Source organism: Phalacrocorax aristotelis, chromosome 10 (assembly GCF_949628215.1).
Source record: "Phalacrocorax aristotelis chromosome 10, bGulAri2.1, whole genome shotgun sequence".
NCBI classification, from domain to species: Eukaryota; Metazoa; Chordata; class Aves; order Suliformes; family Phalacrocoracidae; genus Phalacrocorax; species Phalacrocorax aristotelis.
Genome location: NC_134285.1, coordinates 22,439,293 through 22,465,437, shown reverse-complemented (window position 1 = coordinate 22,465,437; position 26,145 = coordinate 22,439,293). Strand labels below are relative to the sequence as shown.

Below are 26,145 nucleotides of genomic sequence, written 5' to 3'. Positions count from 1 at the left end.
TTGAGGATCATGTTAGTTCCTGATTGTAACAACATGAGGGTATGTATTTAATTTGTGAACAGTCCAATTAGCTTCAGCAAGAATATTCCCCTAAGTAAAAATACTCAAGAGCATTATAGAGGTCTGGGCTTTTTTGGTGGAGGGTCTGTTTGTTTGTGGTTTTTTGTTGTGTGGTGGTGGTTTGTTTCTTTTTGTTGTTGTGTGTTTGGTTTTGTTTTTTTTTTAATCCGGGTTTTCTAATGCTTTAAAGTGGCAGTTTGTCAAGGGTTAAGTAGCATTGTTACCTAAGGTTTCCTAGGTAGAAAATAACCTGAATTTGTCTTGTGGGAGCCAGTTTGGGATCTGACGCTTTGTGTTCTGTTCTGGTTTTGAGACATTACTGGAACAGTGATGAGCAACTGGTAAGCCTCTTGGGGTACCGGCTTTGCTTACTGCAAAGCAGGGAAGTTATCTATACCTGATGCTTTTATTTAACCTGGCATAAGCTGAGTGACCAGTTCTACCAGCCACAAAAGCCAAAAACCTGTAACAGCCTTTAGTTTATGTTCACACACAAATGCTGCGTAATTCTTGTTGTGGTTTGGCTGTTTAAGAAGTTCAGTGCAAAGCTTGCTCCAATTTAACCAGCTTTTATCAGGCTTGTTCTCTTTTCTCTGAGCTCAGAGTACCTCTTAAGGTGACAGCATTTATCATGTTTTAAATTGGAGGGAAGGAAAGATCAGACACTTAGTTCAAAAGAAGATATTTATAGAAATATTGCAATGTACAAATACTTCATCTCTAAACTCTGGCATTCCCCTTGAGACTGGATAAGATTTTTTTTTTTTCTTCCCCTGAGCTTGGTTTGCAGAATTGTTTCTTTGCACTTCTTGTCTCTGCCCTCTGTTATGTGTAAGTTTTAAGTGTTTCCAAATTCCTACTTGGCTTACAATGCATTATTCCCACCAGTGGCTTGGTTGGTAATGGCAAGATCATCATGTGGTAGGCATAAGGCTGCAGAGGCACTGATACCTGTGTCATACAGCTAGCAGTGATTTTGGTAAATACAACCTTTGCCTTGCTGCAGAGCCAGGCAGGGTGGTGAGCCTGGTAACATGAGATTCTAGTTATGTTGAGTAAAGTGTATGAAAAGTTGCCTGTAACGTAACTTTTTAACTACTGTTGTCTACCGGAGTTTCCCAATTTTCTCTGCATTATTAGGAACAATACTTTTGCTTTCTTTGTCCCACTCTACAGGCTTTAATGTACTCCTACCTTATATGCTCAGTTCCTGTAGTCTCTCTAGATGTGACATCAAGCTATGGCACTTGCAAAGTCCACCAAATCCAGTATTTGCTGCTATGATTTTAGTATTTTGTTTTTTTTTCTAGGATTTTTCTTCTTAGCTTCTGAGGAAAAAAGACCACGGTCACCAGCAACCGTAGTGCCTTTTTGTTTGGAGTTTGGGGTTAGAAATACTACCTCTGTTTTATCTGCATGGCAAAAGGATGCATTTTGAATTGAGTATTCTTTTAGATTTCTGATTAAAGGTTAGAATGATGCAGTTAGCCTGATGCAAAAATAATCTTGTGTGATTTAACTTTTTGTTGATATTTAGCATTTTACCTACTGTGACGGTAATGCCTGTATTAATGCACATATTTGAGTAAAACAGATTGGATTGCATGAGAGTTCAAATAATTATTTCCCGTCTTTTCACCTTCCCAAAAGGAAAAAGAGTGAATATAAATGAGCCACAGAAGTGTCTTGCAATACCCTCCAAATTGAATGTTTCTATTTTATTCTGTAGGTGAAAAGGAAGATGGCAGCATGCATTTTATTAACACTTTAGGAAATTGGTGAAATGAGTATGGATTTAAGACAATGTAATGTAGATTTGGCTATATGAAAAAATACCTGGGTAAAAAAAGCCCCATTATTCATAAAGAATTTCTTTGGATGTGAGAAATGGAATAATGTAGAAAGCAACTTGATTTTGTCAGTGATGAACTGGTAGTTGACCAACCCATAGTTTGAGAGGTAGTGAGAATAGCTTGGTTAGTATAAGTAACTCGGGCAGCGATGGCCTTGTGGAATGCAGTGGGGTGCAAATGAGAGCTGTGAATGAAATGTCTAGGGCATCTGAAATGCAAATATCCACCACTTCTGGACTGACCTGTCAGTGTCTTGCACATGAATAGATTTATATGTAGGTTTAAAAATGTAAGCAAAAGGTGTCAGAAAGAAACATCATTGTTCCAGAATGGTGAGACTGGATAGTGCTCTCCCTACAGGATGTGTTGAGTGTGTCACCTCCAGCCAGAACTGAGACCACAGCTGAGCTGCAGCTTCTGTCTAGCCATGAAGGCCAAGCATTCTTCTTGCCAAAAGCATGTAACCAGAAGATCATACACGGATCTCTGGCAAAGTTTGCATTTGAGTTTATGAAGTTCTTTAGGTATCTTGTCGTGCTTTGTACAGGTCCATAATGCAAACCCCCTGCGTTTATTGCCCTTAAAACGGAATGAAACAAGTGCCGTTTCATCATCAAGCATGAAATACGAAACATTTGGAGAAAGGTGTTAAAAGTATAAACAATAAAATAGAAAAAACTTAGATTTGAGAGTCAAGTTGTTTTATATATGCTATTGTCTTCGCACCGAAAATAAACCTGTTTTTTCTTCATCACTCTGGATTTCTAACTTATATCGCAATGTAGAGATTTTTTTAGTGTCTTTAATGCCCTGTTTCTACATGAATCACTTCTTTAAGGTAGCTCCCATATTAATATGCCCCCAAGTGCCCCTTCTTTCTGAATGATTTACAATCCCTGCCTGTTGCCTGGAATCCAGGCCTCTGGGCCAGATCTGCTGGCATAAGATGCTGTGAGCACCTATCGTTTGATTAATGCAGGAGTCTGATGTTTTTTTTCTGAGACCTGTTAACTTACATGGTCACTTATTCTTTGGGATTCCCTTTTCCATGGAAGCTATACTTCTAGGTCTTCCGCTGTGATTGCCCCTAATGAAGAAATACGGCATTTTATTTACTTGTGTAGTGTTTGCGGTGTCCTGGTATCTTTTGCTCTTCCGAAGCACCAATAGTTCACTTAACCAAACCTATCACATTTTCTTTTGGTACACATGACAGTCAAGTTCCTTCAAATATGTGTCACTTCTCAAGTATAAGTAATAGTCCTTGCTTATGTGAGCCCTCTACTGAGTGTACTTATAGAATGTTTTCAAATGCTTGTTAAACTGAATCCTATATTACTATAACTTTGAAACGTGAAAACATTGGGTTTTTGCTAGTCTTCTGTTTTGTTTTCTGCATACCTGATTTTGCCTTTCTCCATCTATTGTTCTCTTTCGGAACACAGATGAGTATAGAACTGTGCAGGTGTCTGCACGTGTATGTATTCCAGATTTCTCGTTCCCTGACAAAAAGCGTATCTACTGCTTAGGTGGCCTTCTGTATCTCTGCGTTGTTCCTGCAGCAGCTCTGCTCTCAATTCTTTATGTTAGAAGGCTTAAAATGTGTAAATTGGATTTCTTCCTTTTGTAAAGCCAAGTTACTCTTCTAAAATTGTAACTTGCCGCCACTAACTTCAGCAGTAATGATGACTTCTGGATACTAGGGTGTTGACATGATGTGACTGGCATGGGAACTCTGAGCTGTGTGTCTTCACACAGGAGCCTGCAAGTTGCTTACCTGTTTCTTTCTATTGCTGGTGAAATTGGTGATGGCATGTTAAACTGCTCAGAAGCAAATTGCATTTCACTGACATCATGTGTATTCCTTTTCTACCTGCTCCTTCCCCTCATATGGTATCAAGTCACTGCATACCATTATTAATTTATGGCCTCTTCAGGGGATAGGAGTCATTTGATAAGATCTGATTTGGTCTACAGGGAAATACTGGTATTTCAATCAGTAAGAATGATACCCATTGAGAAGTATACTAGTTATCTTCGCTAGGTCACAGACAATTAAAAAATCCTTAAGACTGTTTTGATTATCTCTTGTTTTGAAAAACATTACTTTGATCCCTAGAGCAAAATATGTTAGATATTTACAGTTAGTATGCCACATACATGTGACAGTTACGCTTATAATCCAATTTGAAAGTTGCTGAACATGTCACCTGTATAACTTCATGGCTTTCTATACAAGGTATTTTTCTTTTAGAAGTATATTAAGTTTAGAAGTTATTTAAATTTTTTTTTAAAAGAAGTATTTAATACAAAAATGTACAAAAATATTTTAGAAATTAGTATTGGGGGTGTTTGTAGGAGCCAAAAATATAGCTTAACATCTTTTAAAGGTGAAAGTCTTCAGTAGACAGTTTTGTGAGCAGTCACTTTGTGGATGGTCTCCTCAATGGATGGTATTGTATATTACAGGACTTGGATCTACTCATTTAAAGAAAAAAAAAGCACACAGTGGGTGGGGGGAGGAAATAACTTGCACTGTCTGAAGCCTGAGCAAGGCTTTATAACCAGTACTACCACCCCCTCCAAGTTTTGACTAACAGTGTCTGTATTAATCGTTTTGTGCAGATCATAGTCCTCTTGATCAGTATGAGATGTACTTTTAATAGGCTCTGGTTTAATAACCGTGTGTTGGATGTGCAGGATTAGGCCCTGGTGTACCTGGTGGTGTGATGGAAGAGGATATTGTTTGAAAACCCAGATACGAGTTCCTGGCTTAGATGGTGTTGGGCATAACACAATAAAAATTCTTAACAGGACAGAAACTTGGGAAAATGATTTACGAAAATGTAGATGATTAACATTGTAGCACCCCAGGCAATTTTAATCCAGCCTGAGTTGATTCAGTTACTGCCAAAAAACATGGTCTTGTACTCCCCTGCACTTTCCCAGGAAGCCTCTTGCTAGCATGGGCATTCTGGTAGCCATTCAGCATGCTCGACTGAACACTGCTTCTTGTTAAAGCTAACATGCCAAAGAAGGAATTTCAGCTTCCACTTGAGTTGGGTCTCTTGATCTGGTTCACCATGTCACCAGCTGACTGTTGGTGATGGCATGTAAAGGGCTGAGGGAATGGGAAAAGCCAAGACTCCTGTTCTCTCCAGCTCCTGCTTGCTCCAGGCTAGCATAAGCATGGCATTACGCTGTAACAGCTTAACCCTGATGGCCAAAACCAGGATTTTCTGTGCCACTTGGATATATGTGGCCAACTGCTGCTTCTAGGCAAATACATCCTTTTGGGGAGTCAAGCCTTAGTGTGCATTGGGGAGGGTGGTTTTTATTTATTTTTTTAAGCTGGTCCCTTTCCAGTAGTGAGTAATTGGACGACTAGATGAAATCTTGTTAAAATGCAATAGCACACAGTGGAATATGATTCTATAGCAGTACCAATTAACTCATTGCCACAAAAATCATCCAAGGACTGGAGCACCTCTCCTATGAGGACAGGCTGAGAGAGTTGGAGTTGTTCAGCCTGGAGAAGAGAACGCTGCAGGGAGATCTGATTGTGGACTTTTAGTGCTTAAAGAGGGGCTATAGGAAGGATGGGGGCAATCTCTTTAGCAAGGCCTGTTGTGACAGGACAAGGGGTGATGGTTATAAACCAGAGGAGGGTAGATTTAGACTGGATATAAGGAAAATATTTTGTACTATGAGGGTGGTGAAGTGTTGGCCCAGGTTGCCCAGAGAGGTGGTAGATGCCCCATCCCTGGAAACATTCAAGGTCATGTTGGACGGGGCACTGAGCAACCTGACTGAGTTGAAGATGTCCCTGCTCAGTGCGGGGGGGTTTGACTAGACGACCTCTAAAGGTCCCTTCCAACCCAAACCATTCTATGATTCTAACTCACATGTATGGTACTGGGCTGTGGGTTGGCTGCTTTGTGGGGTCCTTGAGGGGCCCCAGTATGCCCAATGGGAGGCCCTCTGACACTCAGCTTGCCTACCTCCATTACGTTTCTCTGAAACGGCATAATTCTTGTTTCGCGAAAGTGCGATAAGGAAGAATGCTTGAAGACTTCCTTAAGGAAGTTATATGTAGGATATGGATTAGTCCTGGCCTGTAACACTGAACAACGTATTCTGTAACCCATGCAAATCCAGTAAGCTAGTATAGCTTTCATTTTTCTGTGACTACTGTAGCAAAGTTTATGCAAGTCTGACTCTGACTTGGTTAATAAGTTTACTAAATCTTCACTTACTGTCTTCAAAAGGAAAAGGATGTTTAATCAAAATTGCAGTATGAAGACAACCAGAAATTTGAAGTATTTTGTTCTCAAACAAGTAGAGTCATTGGGGACTGTTAATTCCAAGAGCTGTTGAGACTTACTCTGAATTAAAGTAATGCTTAAATATGACAGAGGTTGAGTGAAGGTTGTATATTGAGGATTTAGACCTAGATAGGTGAAGAAGGCAGCTTTGCAGATGTGAGCACAGGAACAATATTCTCTGAGTATTTTTTAATAGAATTATTTGAATGCATTATGCATTTGGTACTTTGCTAAAAGGCATTGTCAAATGTTTTTATTAAGGCACCAGCCTCTTTAACTTATGAAGGTTGGTTGATAAACATCCTGTATTACTATAAACATCCTCTTGACCATCTGCCAATTAAGGCCTGAAGGGAAGGAGGAGGGAAGGTAGGAGCTTTTACTTGAGAGCTTTTTTTAAGGCAGATATCCCATTATGTATATATTTTACTGAGAAACAGATGGTTTATGAAATCAACAAAAATAGAGGAGCAAAAAATATCGCTTTGAGTCCTGCAGTGGGATATTTGTGCTGAGAATATAAGCATATTTAAGAAAATATTAACAGCTGTAGTTAAAGGTAAATTGTTTGAAAGCCTTAGGTTGTATTTCTCAAATATAAGGACATATTTAATAAACTTTCTGAAGTCCACAAGAAATCCTGAAAGAAGAGAGTAGGCTTTAAGCAGCAATTTCTTCAAGTAAGGGGTTTGGCATCTTGCTGTTCTCCCATTTATTCCTCTTTCCTTCCAGATTTAGGCACAATTGTTGGCAAATTAGTGAATGTGAATCAGAATTTGAATTGGTGGAAAATTAAGTGTAAACAAAGCACACACATGCTGGTAGACAATTTCTAAAAGGCGAGTTCCTATAATATCTTGATAGATTTATCTTGTTCATTACTATGCAGCCAAATTGGTCTTCCATTACACTAAGCGTTATTTTTTTTTTGTCTTTGTGTGAAGCAACTTGGAATAGAGTTTACCTTGGTTTTGCTTAGAGGGTAAGGTTGCCCAGGGCCTCACAGATGTTTCTGGTGCTTTTTTCCCCTGCCTGCTGCAGAGAGGAAGACTTCCAGGACTTGTGTTGAGTGGTGACATCACTCATCTGAAGGTTTTTTTGTTGTTGTGGTTTTTTTTTTTTTTTGAAGTTAACTTTGTTTTGAAGGGTGGTTTTGTTTTAGTAATGCTGGCATTCTTTATTTACCTCTGATGTTTGCAATTATGGCCATGTTTTTCCTGAAACAGTCCTTTCAAATGGGCTCTAATAGTTTTCTAATTACCATGCACAGTTCATTAACATTTGATTGGCAACATGTTAAGATTTATTTTCTGTAACTTGTATAACACAAAATTAAGTGACATGCTTGAGTGAGAAGAGCAGCAAAGCACCAAATCTGTGAGCACATGCTATCCAGGTGGCATGGTTTGGTCAAAGTAGTTTTCCTTTGGAGCCTTGTGCTGTGTTGATACTCCTGTCCTCTCCTCAGTGAAACCATGTTTGCAGCCTGCTACCCGATGCAGGGATCACAAGGAGCATTCTTTCGGGTAAAAGCAAACACTTCCCTCTGGACAAGTGTGCTCAAGTAACGGTTGGGTTTTTAGGTGAGATTTGTGATAGGAGAGATTTTCATGTGTTGAGTCCTGATATGAGGAAAGGGGCCCTTACCTGTGCTTCAGTGATACCAAAATATTTTGGAAAGCCAGCGATATGTGAGGCATGCTTATGATCAAGGTATTTTTGTGTTTGAAAACAACATGAAACAATAAATTGAGACCCCATTGCCATGCAAGAGAAGCGAGTAAACTTTGTGTTATTACTGACAGCTTTTCTAGGATATCTTACTGACTATTATGGGCAAGCGGTGTGTAACCAACCTGTCTGGAGATAGCATTTGTAAATTTCTTATGCATGGATTTGTAATGCATTTCTATCTCAAGTGCTGTGTGAATATAACTGCAGTCCTGTGCAGAGTATGGCTTTCTCCTATGGTCTCTTCCCCGTGCAGTAGAATGCTGTTTTCTTAATGCTTTGGGTTTATGTGGCTGCGGTGGTTGAGATGCTGGTGATGGGGAAGTCCTTTTGGGTCATTACCTTACACAATACTGTCTGAAATATAAAAATACATATCTTTTGATTTCAATTCAGTTTCTTTGTTAGGAAAAGACTTTTCTGTTTACTGAATCAAAACCACAACTGCTAATTATTCCATATCCAAATACTGAAGTGATATATGGGATGGTGGATCTCTTTATTCTGAATTTCAAATACCTCTTCATGTAACGTGCCAATAATACTATGTTTTCCAAATATTTGAAACTGGGCAGCAAATTATTCTTGTATGTAATTACTAGATAACCATTTGACTTTTCTAAAAGCTAGTTCGGCAGAGCAGTTTTACATATGGATTATGAGATTACTTGCCACAGGTCAGGAGAAGGTCCATTAAGAGAGTGCACCAGTCTGGGCTGATTCGATTTCTCTCCCATCTATGGGACATCAGGACTTTGGAGGCTCATCTTCAATTCCCCTTACATCAGTCATGCTAAAAAAAGGAGACTGCCCTGTGTGGTAACTAGATCTGCTGCATTGTTTCCAAATGTTTCTGCTGAATCACTTGGAATAAGAGACAAACTATATCTAAACCTAACTTTGGAGTGTATTGACAGATTTTAAGTTTCCTTGTACCTGGTAAAATTAGTGTTCTAGATAAAGTTCAGGTGTTTAGGGTTATTTTTGTTTCTTTTCTTTTTTTTTTTCTTCTTCTTTTTTTTTTTTCCCTCAAAACTCATGATTAATTGTCTGCAGTGACTTATAAAGCCAATGGAATGAGATTTTTTTATTGGGGTGTTTCAGAACTCAGCCCTCTCTTTTGGCAGTCATTGTTGTAGCAGTATTGGATGGGATTTGTATTTTCCTAGCAAGATTGAGAATTCTCCTTCTTGGAAGTTCAGGGTGTGGAGGTGTGGCCACGCCAACCTGGCATGAGCCCATGCACCCCCTGAAAGGGGGTGGGGGTTAGGAACATTTTGCTTTTGTCTTTCCCCTGCTCCAACTCAGCTGCTCCTTCTACCTCTGCCACTTACAGATGTGTGCAGCTGTGGGGTGGGCAAAGGTTGGAACCTGCTGAAAGCCAACACTTTGAAAGAAGGGGCCAAATAGAGCTCTCCCCCACCAGCAGCACGTACATGCATTATAATAGGTTTGGCTGGCCCTGCATGGCCTTAATAGGATATTTCTGAAATCATTTGTCACTTAGGGTATGTCGGGACATTTTATATAAGAAGGATTTGTTAATGTTGTGCTTGTGCCCCATGTCCCTGCCCTAGATTATTTGCATTCGCAAAATCACAGAATGGTAGGGGTTAAAAGGGACCTCTGGAGATAATCTTGTCCTCCTGCTTGATCAGGTACATCTACCGCAGGGGGCCCAGGACCACGTCCAGGCAGGTTTTGAATGTCTCCAGGGAAGGAGACCCCACAACCTCTCTGGGCAGCCTGTTCCACTGCTCTGGCACCCTCACAGTAAAGATGTTTTTTTCTCATGTTTAGCTGGAACCGCCTGTGTTCCAACTTGTGCCCGTTGCCCCTTGTCTGTTGTTGGGCACTATTGAAAAGAGTCCATTCCCAACGTCTTGACACCCACCCTTTAGATATTTATAAGCATTGATAAGATCCCCCCATAGTCTTCACAGAATCACAGGTTGGAAGGGACCTCAGGGATCATCTAGTCCAACCTTTCTAGGAAGAGCGCAGTCTAGACAAGACGACCCAGCACCCTGTCCAGACGACTCTTGAAGGTGTCCAATGTGGCCAAGTCAACCACTTCCCTGGGGTGATATTTCGAATGGTGACTGTCCTCACTGTGAAAAAGTTCCCTCTCATGTCCAATCAGAATCTCCCCAAGAGCAACTTGTGTCCATTCCCCCTTGTCCTCTCCATGTGACTCCTTGTAAAAAGGGAGTGTCCATCTGCTTTGTGGCTACCCCTTAAGTACTGGTACATGGGGATGAGATCCCCTCTGAGCCTCCTTTTCTCAAGGCTGAACAAACCCAGCTCTCCCAGCCTATCTTCGTATGGCAGCTTCCCAGTCCTCTGATCATCTTGGTGGCCCTTCTCTCGACCCCTTCCAGCCTGTCCACACCCTTTTCGTATAGCGGGGACCAGAACTGTACACAGCACTCCAGGTGTGACCTGACCAGCACTGAGTAGAGCGGGATAATGACTTCTTTATCTGTGCTGGCGATGCCCTTTTTGATGCAACCCAGCATCCTGTTGGCCTTCTTGGCCGCAGCAGCACCCTGTTGGCTCATGTTGAGCTTCCTGTCCACCAGGACCCCCAGGTCCCTTTCCACAGAGCTGCACTCCAGCCAGGTGGATCCCAGTCTGTGCTGCACTCCTGGATTATGTTTTCCCTGGTACATGACCTTACACTTCTCCTTGTTGAGCTTCATAAGGTTCTTGCTGGCCCACTCTTCCAGCCTATCCAGATCTCCCTGCAGAGCAGCTCTCCCTTCTGGAGTGTCTACTTCCCCACTCAGTTTGGTGTCAGCCACAAACTTCATCAGGCTACACTTGATGCCGTTATCCAGATCACTTGTAAAGATATTGAATAACATTGGGCCCAATATTGATCCCTGGGGAGCTCCACTAGTGACAGGTTGCCACTTGGAAAAGGAGCTATTTACCACCACCCTTTGGGTGCTGCCTGCCAGCCAGTTCCCCACCCACTGCACAGACCACTTGTCTAGGCCATAACGCATTAATTTCTCCAGGAGGAGACTGTGGGGGACCGTATCAAAGGCCTTGGAGAAGTCCAGGTAGACAATGTCCACTGCCTGCCCCATGTCAGCCAGGCAAGTCACTTTGTCATAGAAGGCCACCAGGTTTGTCAAGCACGATCTGCCTTTAGTGAAGCCATGTTGGCTTTTCCCAGTCACGTGCTTCATTTGACTTGTGATGGCCCCCAGGAGGATTCATTCCATAACTTTCCCAGGGATTGAAGTAAGGCTGATGGGCCTATAGTTACCCAGATCCTCCCTCGAGCCCTTCTTGTAGACAGGGGTAACATTTGCCTTCTTCCAGTCCTCTGGGACATCCCCTGTTCTCCGAGACTTCTCGAAGATTATGGAGAGTGGCCCTGCAATGATATCGGCCATCTCTCTCAACACCCTCGGGTGGATGGTGTCAGGGCCCGTTGATTTGTGGGGGTCAAGCTCCTGTAGTAACTCATATGCTAACTCTTCCTTCACCGATGGTGGGTGTTAGGATCAATCAGCAATTTTGTTCCCAAAGCCTGGGGACCTACAGTGCTGGTGAAGACAGAAGTGAAGAAGGTGTTGAGGACCACTGTCTTTTCAGCATTGTTGGTGATTGACTCTCCTTTTCTGTTTAACAGTGGGCCTATGTTTTCCTTCTTTTTCTCCTTATGGTTGACATGTCTGAAGAACCCTTTCTTGTTATTTTTGACATCTACAGCCTGTTTCAAATTGAGCTGGGCTTTTGCTTTTCTAACTGCATCTCTGCACACTCTGGCAATGCCCTTGTAGCTCTCGACGGATAATCCTCCACTTCTCCATCTCTGTTATGCTTCCCAGGAGGTCATGGTTGAGCCAAGGGGGCCTCTTGCTCTGCTTACTTCCCTTTCCGTTGTAGGGGATAAATTGGCTTTGTGCTTCCAATAGAGAGTTCTTGAAGAATTCCCAGCACTCACTGGGAATTCTCTTCTCCAGGCTGAACAAACCGAAGTCTCTAAGCCTCTCCTCATAAGAGAGATGTTCCAGTCCCCTGATCGTCTTGGTAGCTCTCTGCTGGACTTGCTCAAGAAGTTCCCTGTCCTTCTTAAGCTGGGGGGCCCAAAAGTGGACACAGTACTCCAAATGTGGTCTCACTAGGGCAGAGTAGAAGGGGAGGATAACCTCTCTTGACCCGCTGGCCACACTCCTTTTAATGCAGCCCAGGATATTGTTGGCCTTCTCAGCTACAAGGGCACATTGCTGGCTCATGGTCAGCATGTTGTCCAGCAGCACCCCTAGGTCCTTCTCAACAGAGCTGCTTTCCAGTAGGTCAGTCCCCAACCTGTACTGGTACATAGGGTGCAGGACCTTGCACTTGCTTTTGTTGAATTTCATGAGGTTCCCCTGGGCCCAGCTCTCCAGCCTGTCCGGGTCTCATTGGTTGGCAGCACAGCCTTCTGGTGTATCAGCCGCTCCTCCCAGCTTGGTATCAGCAAACCTTGCTGAGGTTACACTCTGTCTCTTTGTCCAGGTCATTGATGACTACATTGAACAGGACTGGACCCAGTACAGACCCCTAGAGAACACCACCAGTGACAGGCCTCCAGCCAAACTCTGCCCTGTTGATCACAACCTTCTGAGTTGTGTTGTTGAGCCTGTTCTCTGGCTACCTCACTGTCCACTCATCCAACCCACACTTCCTTAGCTTGCCTATGAGGATGCTATGGGAGACAGTGTCGAATGCCATACTGAAGTCAACACAGACAACATCCACTGCTCTCCCTTTGTCGACCCAGCCAGTCACGCCATCATAGAAGGCTCTCAGGTTGACCAAGCATGATCTCCCCTTGGTGAATCCATGTTGACTATTTCTGATAACATTCTTGTCCTCTACATGCCTGGAGATGACCTGCAGGATGAACTGCTCCATCAGCTTTCCGGGGATGGACATGAGGCTGACCAGCCTGTAGTTTCCCAGGTCCTCCTTCTTGCCCTTTTTGAAGACTGGAGTGACATTGGCTACCCTCTAGTCCTCAGGCACCTCTCCTGTCCTCTATGACCTTTCAAAGCTGATGGAGAGCGGCTCAGCACGAACATCCGCCAGCTCCCTCAGCACTCGCGGGTGCATCCCATCGGGGCCCATGGATTTGTGAGGATCCAGTGTGCCTAGGTGATCTCTGGCCCAATCCTCCTCAACCAAGGGGAAGTTCTCCTTTCTCCAGATTTTTCCTCTCTGCTCTGGGGGCTGAGATGCCTGAGGGCCAGCCTTAGCAGTAAAGACTGAGGCAAAGAAGGCATTCAGTAACTCTGCCTTCTCTGGATCCTGCATCGCCAGGGCCCCTTCCTTGTTCAGCAGGGGGCCCACTGTATCCCCAGTCTTCCTTTTACTGCTGATGTATTTGAAGAAGCCCTTCTTGTTATCTTTGACATGCCTTGCCAGATTTAATTCCAAGTGGGCCATGGCCTTCCTCGTCGCATCTCTGTATACCCTGACAACATTCCTATATTCCTCCCACATGGCCAGTCGCTTTTCCACATACTGTGAAACCTCCATATGATGCATTACTGATGTTTTCTTTCCCATGCTTTTCTTAATCCCATAAGTAGTAATGATGCTTTCATGTTAGGATTGGATAAAAATAATTCGAGACCTGCCATAGGGTCTTTGTGGACACTGTCAGGGGTGGTTAAGCATCGTATAATAACCCTATAGATTTTCAAAATGGGTCTACAAATGTATGGGGGGAAAAAAAACCTCTGCTGTTAGTTAGTTCAGATGGCCACAGTAGAGCTGAGACGGTCTTTTCTGTGAAGTATTTTCCTATTTGTGAAACAGTTTGAAGCTTTGTGTGTGTGTTCTCAAGAGAGCGCATTTTAAAGCTAATCTTGAAATGGAAGAATTTCAAATAAAGCTTGGCTGGCTGGGTTTCACTGCAGTTGTGCAGACAAGCTTTTCTACATAGGAATCATATGGAATATCTCAGGATGATTACTTGTCATTGGGTTTGTTCTTATTTAATGTAAGAGAATAACCATATTTTTTTTATTAAAGACATGTTCCTGTATCTACATATTCAAAGGAATGACATATCATGTGGAGTCTATAACTTCTACCTAATAGTGCTGATTTCTAGCTCTCCTGGTAGTATAGCTCAGTGAGCTGTGCAACATTTTGTTTGTCTGATACGAATGGACAAATATTTTAACGAAAAACTAAAGAACAACATGTTTATTTTTTCCCCTCAAGATTTATAGTCACTTTTTATTTTTTACATTCAACCGGTGGAATGTAAACGTTTGCTGGCATGTTTATTTGAATGAATCACTGGAACAGGCTTTTCTGGAGGCTTCTATTTAGAAGAGTAGTCATGTTCTGTCCTAAAGGATAATAGGGAAGCAGGTGGAGAATGGATTTGTTCCTGTGTATTCTTGACCGTGATGGACAATGACTCAAATAGACTAGAACGGAAGATGCTATTTGGATTGTGAAATTGCTTAAAAAGAAATGTTCATTAGTAATTGGTATAGGTTTTGTGCTTCTGTTACTAATTCTCCATTTATATCTGAATTTTTTTAGCCTAGCATAAGATCAGGGATTTTTCTCCTCTGGAAATCTCTGGTGTAGAGAGTGCATTTGATTAAGAAATAGACACGGGCAGTGGGTGCTGCTGCATGGTGGGTGAGTTGGGTGCTTCTGCTGTAGCTGAGATGAGCTGCCAAGAAGACTGTGGCTGCCTTCTGAAGGAGTGCTGCTGCTGGTGCAGGTGTTGCACCTCCTCCACTGGGTTTTCTGTTGCTTGGAAAAACACTCAAACATTTTTTACTGGCCTCTCAAATTGCCAGTGTTATGCCCCTCACACACCCTTTTTAGTTTTATGTTCTTTAACATCTGTAGCTTCTGCAACTTCTGTAATTGCTGTTCAATTACATTGGCCTGGTGCTGCAGGTTTGCAGTTACTAACATTCTTGAACCTTTCCTTAGAAGAGTATCTTTTTGTAAAGTAAAAGTAAACTCAGTTTTCTGCATCTAAACAAATAAAACCCTCAACAAAACCTATGCTACCTTTTATGCTACAGCATTATATTAAATCGCTTTTTTCTGCTCTTGCACTTCTAGGTTGTATTTTTCCCCAGCACTAATGAATACTTACTGAAGCATAGACTCTCAATTTGTGGAAACATGGAAATATTTCACGTCCTTCATTAAGAATGGATAACCTTGCTGTTTTGTTTCTTCATAATCTAATTTGCCATACTATTTCATTATTTTAGTTTGTTTCCTGGAATTGCAGTTCCTTTAGAAACAAGGTTGCCTAGTTTTTTGGTATTCCTATTAAAAGAATGAGGTGTTCAACAATGTATTTTTGTCTGTATCCAAGGGTGTTAGTTACAAAGTGTTTTAACTGCAGTGTTTGTAGATAAACAAATATGCTATTTTAGCCCCTTCTCCCTGACAAAAATAATAGCAAAAAAATCTGACTGACTTATATCTCCACCTCCCAACTTGGGTTCAATGTTACATCTTGATTGTACATCAACGTCTTGATGTTCTATCTTACATCTTGTAATTACTCATTTACCTTCAGACCATGGTACTTCTAAAGATCATGTGTCTCATGTTGGAGTTTGTGTCAACATGGTATTATATTGTACAATACGCCATCATCAGTGCATCAGATACTTGTGTTGACAAAAGCCATTTTTCTTAGGACTTCTTACTCTCTTTCAAACATACTCCAGGAATTAATTCAAAATACCTGAAGTAATCTACCTGAAGTAGCCTAATTGCTCAGTGCTTCTTGTACTGAAAAAAGAATGAAAAGTATGTATTTGTGAACTCATGTTTCTGTATATTTATTGACAAATAAGAGAATCCTATGTTGAGAGCCAGACATTCAAAATGGCTTTATTTTTAACAAAAGAAAAGTTGTGGACCAGATTCTCAGCTACGCCTGGTCAGGCTGGGTGCAGATGGTTCTGTAGTAATGGGACCACCTTGAGAATAGTGTTTGAATAATTATGTAGTACACTGATGTGCACTGGGTAGGTTTTCTGTCCTTGAGTTGAGCAGCTGAAGCTGGGAATAGACTTTCATGAATCCTTAATACTTAGCTGTATAATAGTCTCTGGATTCACGAGGTACTTTCTTACATTTATCTTTTGGTTTGGGTCTATTAAAAATAATACATTCGGAGTGTTCTGTAACTCTCTTCCCTTTCGTCCCCCAGGTATACAAGCACTGTGTTCTCAGAATGTTACATCTAATTTTATTAGTGAAACTACAGCTACTTTGGAATGGACAAGAATCAAGGCAAAGCTTGTCTGTTCACATAAAAATCTGGTGTTGAAGAGTCTGCTGTTCATGGCTGGGCATGTAGTTTGAGAGAAATTATATTAGCATTGAATTTTCTTTATTGTGTGTAATTTTGCTAACATTCTTAGAAATGCAAAAGTAGCTGGTTCTGTTGCAACTCAAATATTTTCTCATTTGAAAATGAATATAAAATCTAATCTGTTTTTCCTTCACCCTCTCTCCTCAGAGATCTATCAAATTACCCTCTGTTTTACATTCAAGCTCTTCACGGAAATTAATCATTCTGACCCCTGTGAAGTAAATATTATTTTCATTAATGGGAAAATTGCAGAACAGACAAGGAGAATTGCTTGTTTGAATTATGCAGAGCTCTTAGACATGTGGTCAAATTGCTAGACTGTGCCTGTTTTCAATAAATTCTTTACAAAACTTTTTCTGTGTAAGCTGTAATAATGTTAATGCCATCCAAATAGGCAGAAAAATGCTTTGTTTCCTGAAGAGTTGCATGACTACCAAGAGGATAACTCTCAACTATTGTGTATAGAACAGTATATCTTGAAATATTGATAAATGAGCTCTCTACTGAGAAGAGGACAAAACTGTTTATAATTTTCCTGGGAAAGGGGCAAAGAACCCTTTTAAATTTTATCTTAACCTGGCAAATAGCATGAAGGTCCTTGAATGGGCAGAGAAAACCCTGCTGTAATGGAAATTACCAGGTTTGCCAAGTGAGTCAAATGGGGATGGAGACGTAAGGTGCTTATCAGTCTCTGTGAAATGCAAGTGTAAAAGGGGCTTCTCCACTGAAAATTGAAACCTTGGGTGTGGCAGGGGAGAGTATCTTGAATAAGTTTTGTCTCTTTCAGTAGGATGGAAATAATGAGTTCTGGTTTATCTGAAAGGCAGGGTGGATTAATGTTTTCTTTTCCTTGGAGGAAGGCTTGTAACATAGGAAAGCAGAAGTTTGGTTACCTATGCAAAAAACTTTCTTGCTAAAGAATTAGGCTTTTTTATTATAGTTGAGTTTTGAATTAGGGATAGAAGTTGTTAAGATTTATGGAGTGTGAAACTTCTTAGAGATTGCTAGGATTTTCAGTTCGATACAGTTTCAGAGCTTTTGAAGACTGAATAAATTTTGCTCAATGGAGTGGAATTTTTCATATTCTCTTGGATATTTTGAAACTACAGTGATGTGGCCAATGCTTCTTTTAATGAGTTTTATGGGCAGTATACATCTATACAACTTTTATTTTGATGCTTCCTTCTGTAGCAGACGTATGGGGTACATTTCTGCTGTGCTGTGAAGGGGATTGGAGGCTTGTAGAAGTGGTGCTCCCAGCACACACGCAGTTCACTGAAATCTGCAGTTGGATATTCCTGGCCTAAACACTTTTTGCGGCAAGGGGTAGAGTAGTGGAGTTTATGCAGATATGCCAGTGTATTGTGAAAGATTGGGAAAACGTGATTTCATGTCTTGTTTGTTGACAGATGTTAGTTCATGCCAATGGAAACCCACAGGTTGATGGGTGTGCACAGATCCTGTTCAGTTAACAGGGCTTCATGGGTTGTAGTTTGTTCACTATTAAGCGTTCTCTTGCCTTCTTGTTTTGGGCGTCTAATTTCTCTAGCTAATGTATTGTTGCTTATGTGTATTATCAGTTCATCAAAGTGCTGATGAAAGTCTTCATATGGAGAGAAGTCGTTATGGCCCTTTGCTGTGCATGCTAGAAGTTGGAAGACTAATATTTCTGACTGCCAGTTGGCTGCTGAGTGACCTTCTCTTACCTTGATTTCCCTTTCATTGTATTTGGTTTAATGATATTTACCTTATCAGCAAAGCACTTTGAACCCTTGTCGGTGGAAAGCTTCCTAACAGCAGCATATTCTGTATGGTGCTTCCTCTGGTTTTTTTGGACAAACAGCTTTAAAATTCCAAATACAGAAGTTGATTGGGATGCCAGCTCAATTTTTCGTTTATTTTTACAGCAGTCAAATGCATTGAAATTACATATGAAAGAAGTGGGGGGAGGGGAGGAAGCAAAATCGAAAAAGAGTGAGCTTTCAAATTGTGAATTTGCAAATTCTTTGTAGAATTTGCCCTTTATCATTGCTCCTCCAGTATTTCCTCCCATAGACAGATTATTAGTTCTTTGCTTGCAGCAGTAACTCCTCCTACAGTGGAAAACTCTGTTCTGCTCTTATAGCTTAGCTGTGACAGAAAGCTAGGCTGAAAAACAAGCAATAGGACAACTTTTCTGAAGAGAAAAATAGCTTTTTAAAGAAGGAATATTGGACAGCAAAAAGGATGGGTCACTACTTCATGTAAGCGGGGGGAAAAAGTGAACTTTGCATTTGTTGTTGGTTTTCTCCATTTCAAACTTAAGTATTTGCATTCCTTACTTTAAAGTGTTTACAGTTGTCAGGAATAACTTCAGAGTTCATTTTTTTCATGGTTGTGCTCTATAAATTCCTTGATATTTCACTTTCGTGAGTTGAGCACTGGACAAAAGCATTAGCTCAGAGATGAGAACTCTTTCCAGTCAGCAGTATCTTCTTGGTATGGGTATTTTACGTGTAGGACATGCAGTTATATTAAAGGCAAACATAAAGCCATTTATAGGCTATTACAGCCATACAGTGTGCAGCTAGAAAAACTGGCCTCAGTGTGGAAGTATGTAAGTCATGGTGGTTGTGAATAATCAGGAAAGGTTATGGCGTACTGCACTAAAATGATGTTATGAACATCAGGAGAAGCCTTTTCAGGTGAAATGAAATTAAATGAAATTTTGTTCCATTACTCCTTTTGAGAAAAATGTTAAGAAATACAGTAATTGACTCCTGTTGACAGGGCAGCAAAGCAGTTAATGAATTAAATGCAACGTTACTATTTTTGATTGATACTGTATAATTATGATGTCAAAGGTATTTGAATTTGTATCAGGCTGTAAATCTGCATCAGACTTCTAGTTTACCCTTGATGAGAGGAAGAAACCAACGCAGAAAATGTTAAAACCTATACACCCCCCCCAACCTGAGCTGAATCTTCCTTCATTCAAAAATCAATCATTCAATTTCAAATCTCTCTTTCTATACTGCTATTTTAGAAGAAGGTGTGAGAAAGAAAAAAGGTTTCACTGGTTCTGCTTTCTTCCATGTTAGTGGCATATCTCTGAGAAATTCCTGAAGGTCTTAATGTCTGAAAAGCAAAAGGTAAATATTCTTTCTGAATTTCTATGTCAGCAGCAGGAGAGAATCCCCTGACAGCCCTCGATGCTCTTCTAGGGTTTTTTCTTTCCTAATAGCCTCAGTCTGGCTAGAGATCTTAGAGCCTGCCAGTAAAAGGCAGCCTTCCAAACTACCCTGAGCTGTTCTGTTCTCACTAAGAAGAAATAAAACTTCATTTTACCTAAAAATGAAATTTATTGAATACAAGAGATCAGACTGTTCTGGCAGTGACTCTTGAAGCTAATGTTCTTTAGCTTGACAAGTTGAACATGAAAGGGTACACTTTATTAGCATGCAAATTCTATGTATGTGATTCATTTGTTGTGTAATATTTTCATGCATTTTTGGTTTATTAGAATTATACGTGTATTACTATGTAGAGAGGCTTTATTAATGTGTCAGAAATAGCATTTCACTGTGTTCCAGGGTGAAAGTCAAGATGGCTGTAATTTCTAAGTTTAGTAGGAGACTATATACCTTCTTTTATAATAAATGACTCCAGTTTCCCTAGAATAAGGGATTTCAGTTCTTACTATTTTTTTATACACCTTTATTTTTTGTACTTGTTTCTTCTTTTCTTGCTTCTGTTTTTCACCATTTTGTATTCATTGTTTCAGATCCTCCTTTCTACAAGTTTTACTGCTGCTGAGTTTTATTGCCTCCCTTTGATACTTCATCCTTTCCTGCCTTTCTGACCCTGAAGAATTTCTGCCTCAGCAAGCTTCAGGAACAACTATCTTGTGTTTTAAGAGTAATTTTAGGAGCTTAGCTATGACTTCTAGTTGTGCAGCTTTTGCTTGTCGTATAGGTTTGTGCAAGTGAGCTGGCTTGGTGCTTTTAAAACCCTGTCTTACCTGTGTTTCTGATGTGTATGAGTAATAGCCATTAGTGCTTAGCAATCAGAGTTGAAAAGATGTATAAAAATGGTTTACTTTGTTGTAATGTTGTTCATCAGTTTCTGGCATTTAGCATCTTCAGTGACAGTATCAGTTTGGCTGGAGATGAAATGTAGAGCCCAATGAAGGTTTTGGCTGGAGGTGGCCTTCCAGCAGTGCTGCTCTGTAGGTTGTTCTTTGCTGTGGCACTGTACTGTGGGTGCAGGAATCAGTCATTTGCTAGGCACAGGGCTTTGAAAATACCAGCCCGAACACTCAAGGGAAATAGGTGCTGAAGTCCTTGTGACTAGGATTCACAAAATAGGTTGCAGGCTGGTGTCCAGCACTGTGGGAGCATCATCATCATCTTTTCCCTGCAGTGCATCATCTCATGTTGAAGTTCATTGGCGAAACTTGTCCTGGCTGTCTTCATTCCTCTGGTAGTTATTACAGTAGCAATCAGCTAATGCCTGTACATCAAAAGCCTTTTGTTTTTATTATGAAGGGAAAGACCTATTAAAAGTATTTTCATAGCTATATGATGGCACGAGAACACTTCATGTAGACGTCTTTATTTAGAAATTATAATGCATATAGGTGGCGCCTTCCTGAAGAAAACTGAGAAGGACATTTTCCTCTGACGCTCGTTCCTTCTTCTTTTTGAAAAACTGGATTAGTTAATAGAACATCCTGAAAGGTCTGCTCACTTTTTCTGGGAGGTGAATAGGTTGCAGGCTGTGTAGGCTAGGGGGGGAAATTTGGGGGTATATTGGGTTTTTGGTGTTTTTTTTTGTTTTGTTTTAGTTTAGTGGGTTTTTTTAAAAAAGTGCCTATGAAAAAGAAACTATCTGAACTTCTTATAGCTATTTTTTCAGCAGTTTTGAATACTGTTCGATTCTACTGAGAATAAATGCTAGTTATTCTTAGTGTTTCTGGAGAGCATTCTCTTTCCCCTTCTTTTTTTTGAAAAGGCTTTGGCTACAATTTCAGTACTTCCTAATGTTACTAATTATATAAGGCTTCTAAAGCTTTGAACTGCTGTTCTGCAGGTGACTTGCTGCTCTGCGAGAACAGCTTTTGTAGGATGCAGCAGAGAAGTGGGGGAAGCGAAACATTCTTTGGGTAGGTGGCAGATTCTGAGATCATGGGGACGAATCTGCAAGGATTCCTCATCTTTCTTGTAGTACTGCATATTGGCATCTGGAATGTAGCAAACAATCCTTTGAATTCTCTTCAAGTAACACATTTTAGTTCTTCCAAGGGTGATGTAAGAAAATAGCCTTTTTCAGTAGAACCAAGTTCTTTTTTCCCTCCCCCCTTGCGTACGCCTACACCAATGTTTTTTCAGCTCTGCAAGTGTGTTTTTTCTCACACTCTGCTGTGTGTAGGCGGCCTTCCCAATCACAATTGAGCTTTGCAGGCAATCTTTTACCAAGAAAAGAAGAAAGAAAAGAAAAAAAATAAGAAAAAAAAACCACCCCACCCAAACCCCAAAGTTGTCTTCACACAGCAGGTCTATAATTTATCACCAGAGAAAATGGAGAGTTACGGGTTAGAATTATGATGCATCTTAGTAATGCTAGAATAGGTGAAGAATTTTGTCCTAAAGAAAAGAAAGGAAAATTTTTCCTGACCAGCAGGCTGCTGCCTGCAGAAATTATTTATTTACCTACTGTCCAAATGACTTGCCAAAATGTCAGTAGTAATCACAGGCAGATAGGTTTTAAACCTTCCACTTGCTTCATTAGACTGAGTTATAAAGGAACTTTTCTACACCAAAATTAGGGTAGAAAGAAAGAAGAAAAAAGAATGTGATTCTACTTGAAAAAGACAGGCTTAGTTTGCTAATATGAAAGTTAAAATGCGGTTTTCCCTGGAATGTTATTTTAAACATGAGTTTAGGTGTCTCTACCTTTTGGAAACTGTTTTTGTTGGACTTTTTTTTTTTTGTAGTGCAGGTCTTTTGATGGTGCTTCTTGTTTTTCCAAGGTCTTAATTTCACACACTATTTTGTAGATAAGCCTAAACTGAACTTTCAATAAAAAACCCCAACTGTGAAAACTGTGTTGTTAATTGCTTAAAGGAAAAAGGCAATAATTACTTTCTCGAGCTCTGCTGATAATTCCGTCTGGCACTTTTTAAAGCATTTTGGTTGATGCTAATGTTCTTGCTACCAAGTATTCGAATTTTATTCAACTCTGTCTAGAATTAACTGTTGGGAGGGTGTCAATGTGTGACTTAAAATTATTTGCTTATCAACCTATCAAGTTTCAGAGATCATTATAATGAAATAAACAGCGCTTGTACCATGGTTTTATGTGCAGCTTATGCTGGCATTGCAGCTGAAAGCAGCCATCCTTGCCTGCTTATCCTGTTCCGTGCCTTTTTTGCCTCATGTTAGCACAAGTGCTTACGTAGCCGTGCAGTGAACTAGATTGGGGAAAACAAGGTTGGAGAAATGATCTAGGTCTTGTCCTCCAGTCTTCTTACTTAGAGCTGGATGTTAATCTGTCTCTTTGCTATGATTCACCGCACAACTCCTGTAACGCGTAAACTTGGTGGGAGTAGAGGAGGACAAAAATTCATTGGCAGTATGTGCTCTACCTCCAGCTTGTGCCTCTGCAGAGTTCTTGGGACTGCAGCATAAATCTCCATGGTTACATCTGTTTGCCCAGTCTAATTTTAGAGGGCTGCTATCATCTACAGAAGCGAGTCTTTTGTAGCAATAGACAGAGGTCAGATGTTAAGGCTAATGCTGAAACAGTACAGATTTTATTACAGTACCTGGTAAATAGAAAGAACCAGCTTTGAAACTTATTTTTTTTCTTGCTACCGTTGGAGACTTCTTAGAGGACTGCATTTGGCGACTTAGGTAATCTCATTCCTGCTCTCCCTTGTGTTTCACATGTGTGATAGGCTTTATGTTGAGTACTGAGGAAAAAAGCAGGCCACGGCACTGGTAAATGTCCCCTTTCAGGTGTAAACAAATGTTTGTTTAATCTCCAAATACCTGGTGGTATGTGTTCTGGCAGAAAAAAAACTCTGTTCAGAGGAAGGGTGATAAAAGAAAGGTTGGGATTGTTATAGTGAGAAACTTTTCATGCAGACTCTCTGAGATAGTTTAGCTACAAAAACTTAATAGCTTCACAGCTTTATAGGTCTGCATTGTTGCTTCTGGCTTCTTACAAGCATGACTTCAACAAAACTGTTCACCTTTTGAAAAATATTTCACCCATTTATTTCCCATTCAGAGTTTGTTCATACCCATGGTCTTTCTGCTTCTAGGTTTCACTGTGCTATGGTTCATCTGAAGCTGGTCATGACCGCCACCGGGAGTTTTTGCTAAAGCTGCATGTGCCTGCCTTCTCAGGAATTTGGATAGGTAAGAGTGCACACTCCACTTTCTGTACTGTCTGACAGTCACCCTCTGGAGCAGCGCTAGTTGCCACAAAATCGGTGTTGGCTTTGTGACTGCTGATAGCCCATAGTGTTTCATACAATACAGAAGGGGTGGCCGCCAGCAGGATGGTTTGCTGGGGTAGGCTGGCTGCTGCCGAGTGCCAGACTGTGTCCCAGTCTGTTGCTGAACGCATTGTCTATATGTGAGAGCTTTTTTCAGGAGGGAGATGCCAGGGGATTAGATGGCTACTCCCTCCCCTCTTTCTACTAGGTATTTGTAGAAGTGTTCCTAAAAGCAGGTTGGACTGTGTTCAGGCTGTGACAGAACACCTGGTTTTGTCACATTTTCTAAAACAGTAGTTTTTGTATGTGATTTCTTTTAATCTGCTTGAGAAACTAAACTCGTGTTGTAAGAAAGAAAGCAATGATTATTCTGAATGTCCCTGATTCTTGAAAAGGACTGGCTTTTTAGAACATGATCTGTCCTTTCACAGAGAAATATAATATACTTTTAGGGATTTTGTGAAAAGATAAAAAGGATGCTGCAAGTGTGAGATACTGCAGTTTCTGCCCATGGAGCCTTGCCCTCTGCCTTGTATTAAATGAAGTCCTTCGCGGGTGCGTAATGACCTGGTTCAAGGAGGCTGGAATATTGGAGTGTGTGGTTTTGGGGGGTGGCAGGCAGAGGGATGGGGAGCAGTGGTGTTGGCTTCGTAAAGATGGGCAGGGCTGGATTAGTTTCCTGAATGAACTCACCAAGTTGCACAAGCTGTAGTGCTGCCTGAAGGGAGGCGACAGGAATACTTGCTAGGGACCACAGGGAGAACAGCACAGCGATCCAAACTTAGATCAGTTTAAGCTGATTTGCAACCAGACAGTAAAAACACAGCCCCCTCTGCTCAACAGATTTTAATGATCTGTTTAATGAATGTTGAAACCTATAGATGTAGGATATACAAAGGAAGTCCAGTCTGTGGAATTGTCAAGCAGAGTAATAAACATTGCTACTAAAGAAAAAAACCTTCCCTTGTAACTTCAGTTCATCAGTCTGTGGGATGCCTAAAGAAACAAATAGGTTTCTTATTTTAGAGAATCTGCCCTGTAGTAGTTGTTGCAGTTGTTCTGGACAATGTTGTTGTATTGAAAGTGTAATTTTAAATCTGTTCTTCCGAAATACTGTCAGCAAAGCTGCCTTGTGTCAGCAGAGGACTGCTTAGCTTTTGAGGTTTCATTTATTGTAGAAACAAAACCTTTCGTTCAGAGGACACGTATATTGGAAACAACCATGTTTGTTCACAGATCTAGAGGAGCCTTTGGAAAAGGCTATTTTAATTATTTTATCTTTCCCCTTGAATCATCTTACCTTTTCACTCAGCACCATCTTTAGTGTTGATTTTTACATGCAATCATTATTGTTGTTTTCTTTGATACATAGCTTTCAAAGTTACAGACAGAGGAGAAAATAATGTGTCCACCTCTTTCCCACCGCACCAAACAAAGTTTGTTCTGTTTTTGAAGTTTGTGGTTCCAAAAAGCACATTTTGATCCTGAATACTGTGTAATGGGGCACGGACAGCGACAAAGGGCTGTCTTGGGTGATGGAGTAAAAGCAGTCTCTTAGCCTATTGATTTACCTTACCACTGGGAAGTAACTTAACCTGAGACCACTTGTTCCTCCTTGACCTGCACTTAAAGGGGAGGACTGAGAAGAGGAAAGGATGGTCAGTGTATTTAAGTGACCTTAATTTGTATTTTTTAGGCTCGCATTTAAAGCTGCTGGTTTTATCTCTACTATTCTTTTCCTGATGACACTTCCTGTATCACTGGTACTAAGGCCTGGTTGCATGGAGTGGGGCTGGAATTGGGAAGGATTTGCCTCAGTGCTCCTTGCTCTTTCACAGGGACGTGTTTAACAGTATATAGTGCTGTGTTCCCTTCAATGGGCGACACAGCTGTATGTGTACTCTTGTTCTGAATGCCAGGAGGAGAATGTACAGAATTGTGTTCCTTTTGCAGGTTTTCTTTTTTTTTCAGAAATTGCCCCAAGGTTTGCTCAGTGATTGTACAAAGGGTTTCTGTTACTGGGATTGTGTAGGTCTGTACTTAAAGCTGTCGCCGTGAGGAGTCTGAAGAAAGTTAGGAAGACCCCATGCGATTAGTGCTTACAGTCTTGGCCTCCTTATGAAGAAAGGAAGGGTGTTGCTTGAGGGAGTGCATGTATGTATTTTGTGTGCATGCACATACCTGTGCACACATGCACCTGAGAGAGAAAGGGAATAGGGGTATTAAATACTCTAATTGATGCACGTATGTTCCCAAGTTAGCGATTACCTTCCGTAATGTTTTTGTACTGTGGTATTGCAATGATAACTACAATTA

At 40.8% G+C, this 26,145-nt stretch overlaps 1 protein-coding gene across 5 annotated transcripts in view; it reads left to right on the top strand.

Moving 5' to 3' along the window:
- The window catches only part of SIPA1L1 (signal induced proliferation associated 1 like 1), a 232,340-nt gene that overhangs the window by 57,201 nt on the left and 148,994 nt on the right, over positions 1-26,145 (top strand). For 4 of the 5 annotated variants that reach the window (XM_075105743.1, XM_075105742.1, XM_075105739.1 and 1 more), the window contains one exon: positions 23,653-23,749. The exons of the other annotated variant lie outside the window; for it this stretch is intronic. The gene's annotated coding sequence lies outside the window, so the exon portion shown is untranslated. The remainder of the gene's footprint in view (positions 1-23,652; positions 23,750-26,145) is intronic. 5 annotated transcript variants of the gene reach the window in all.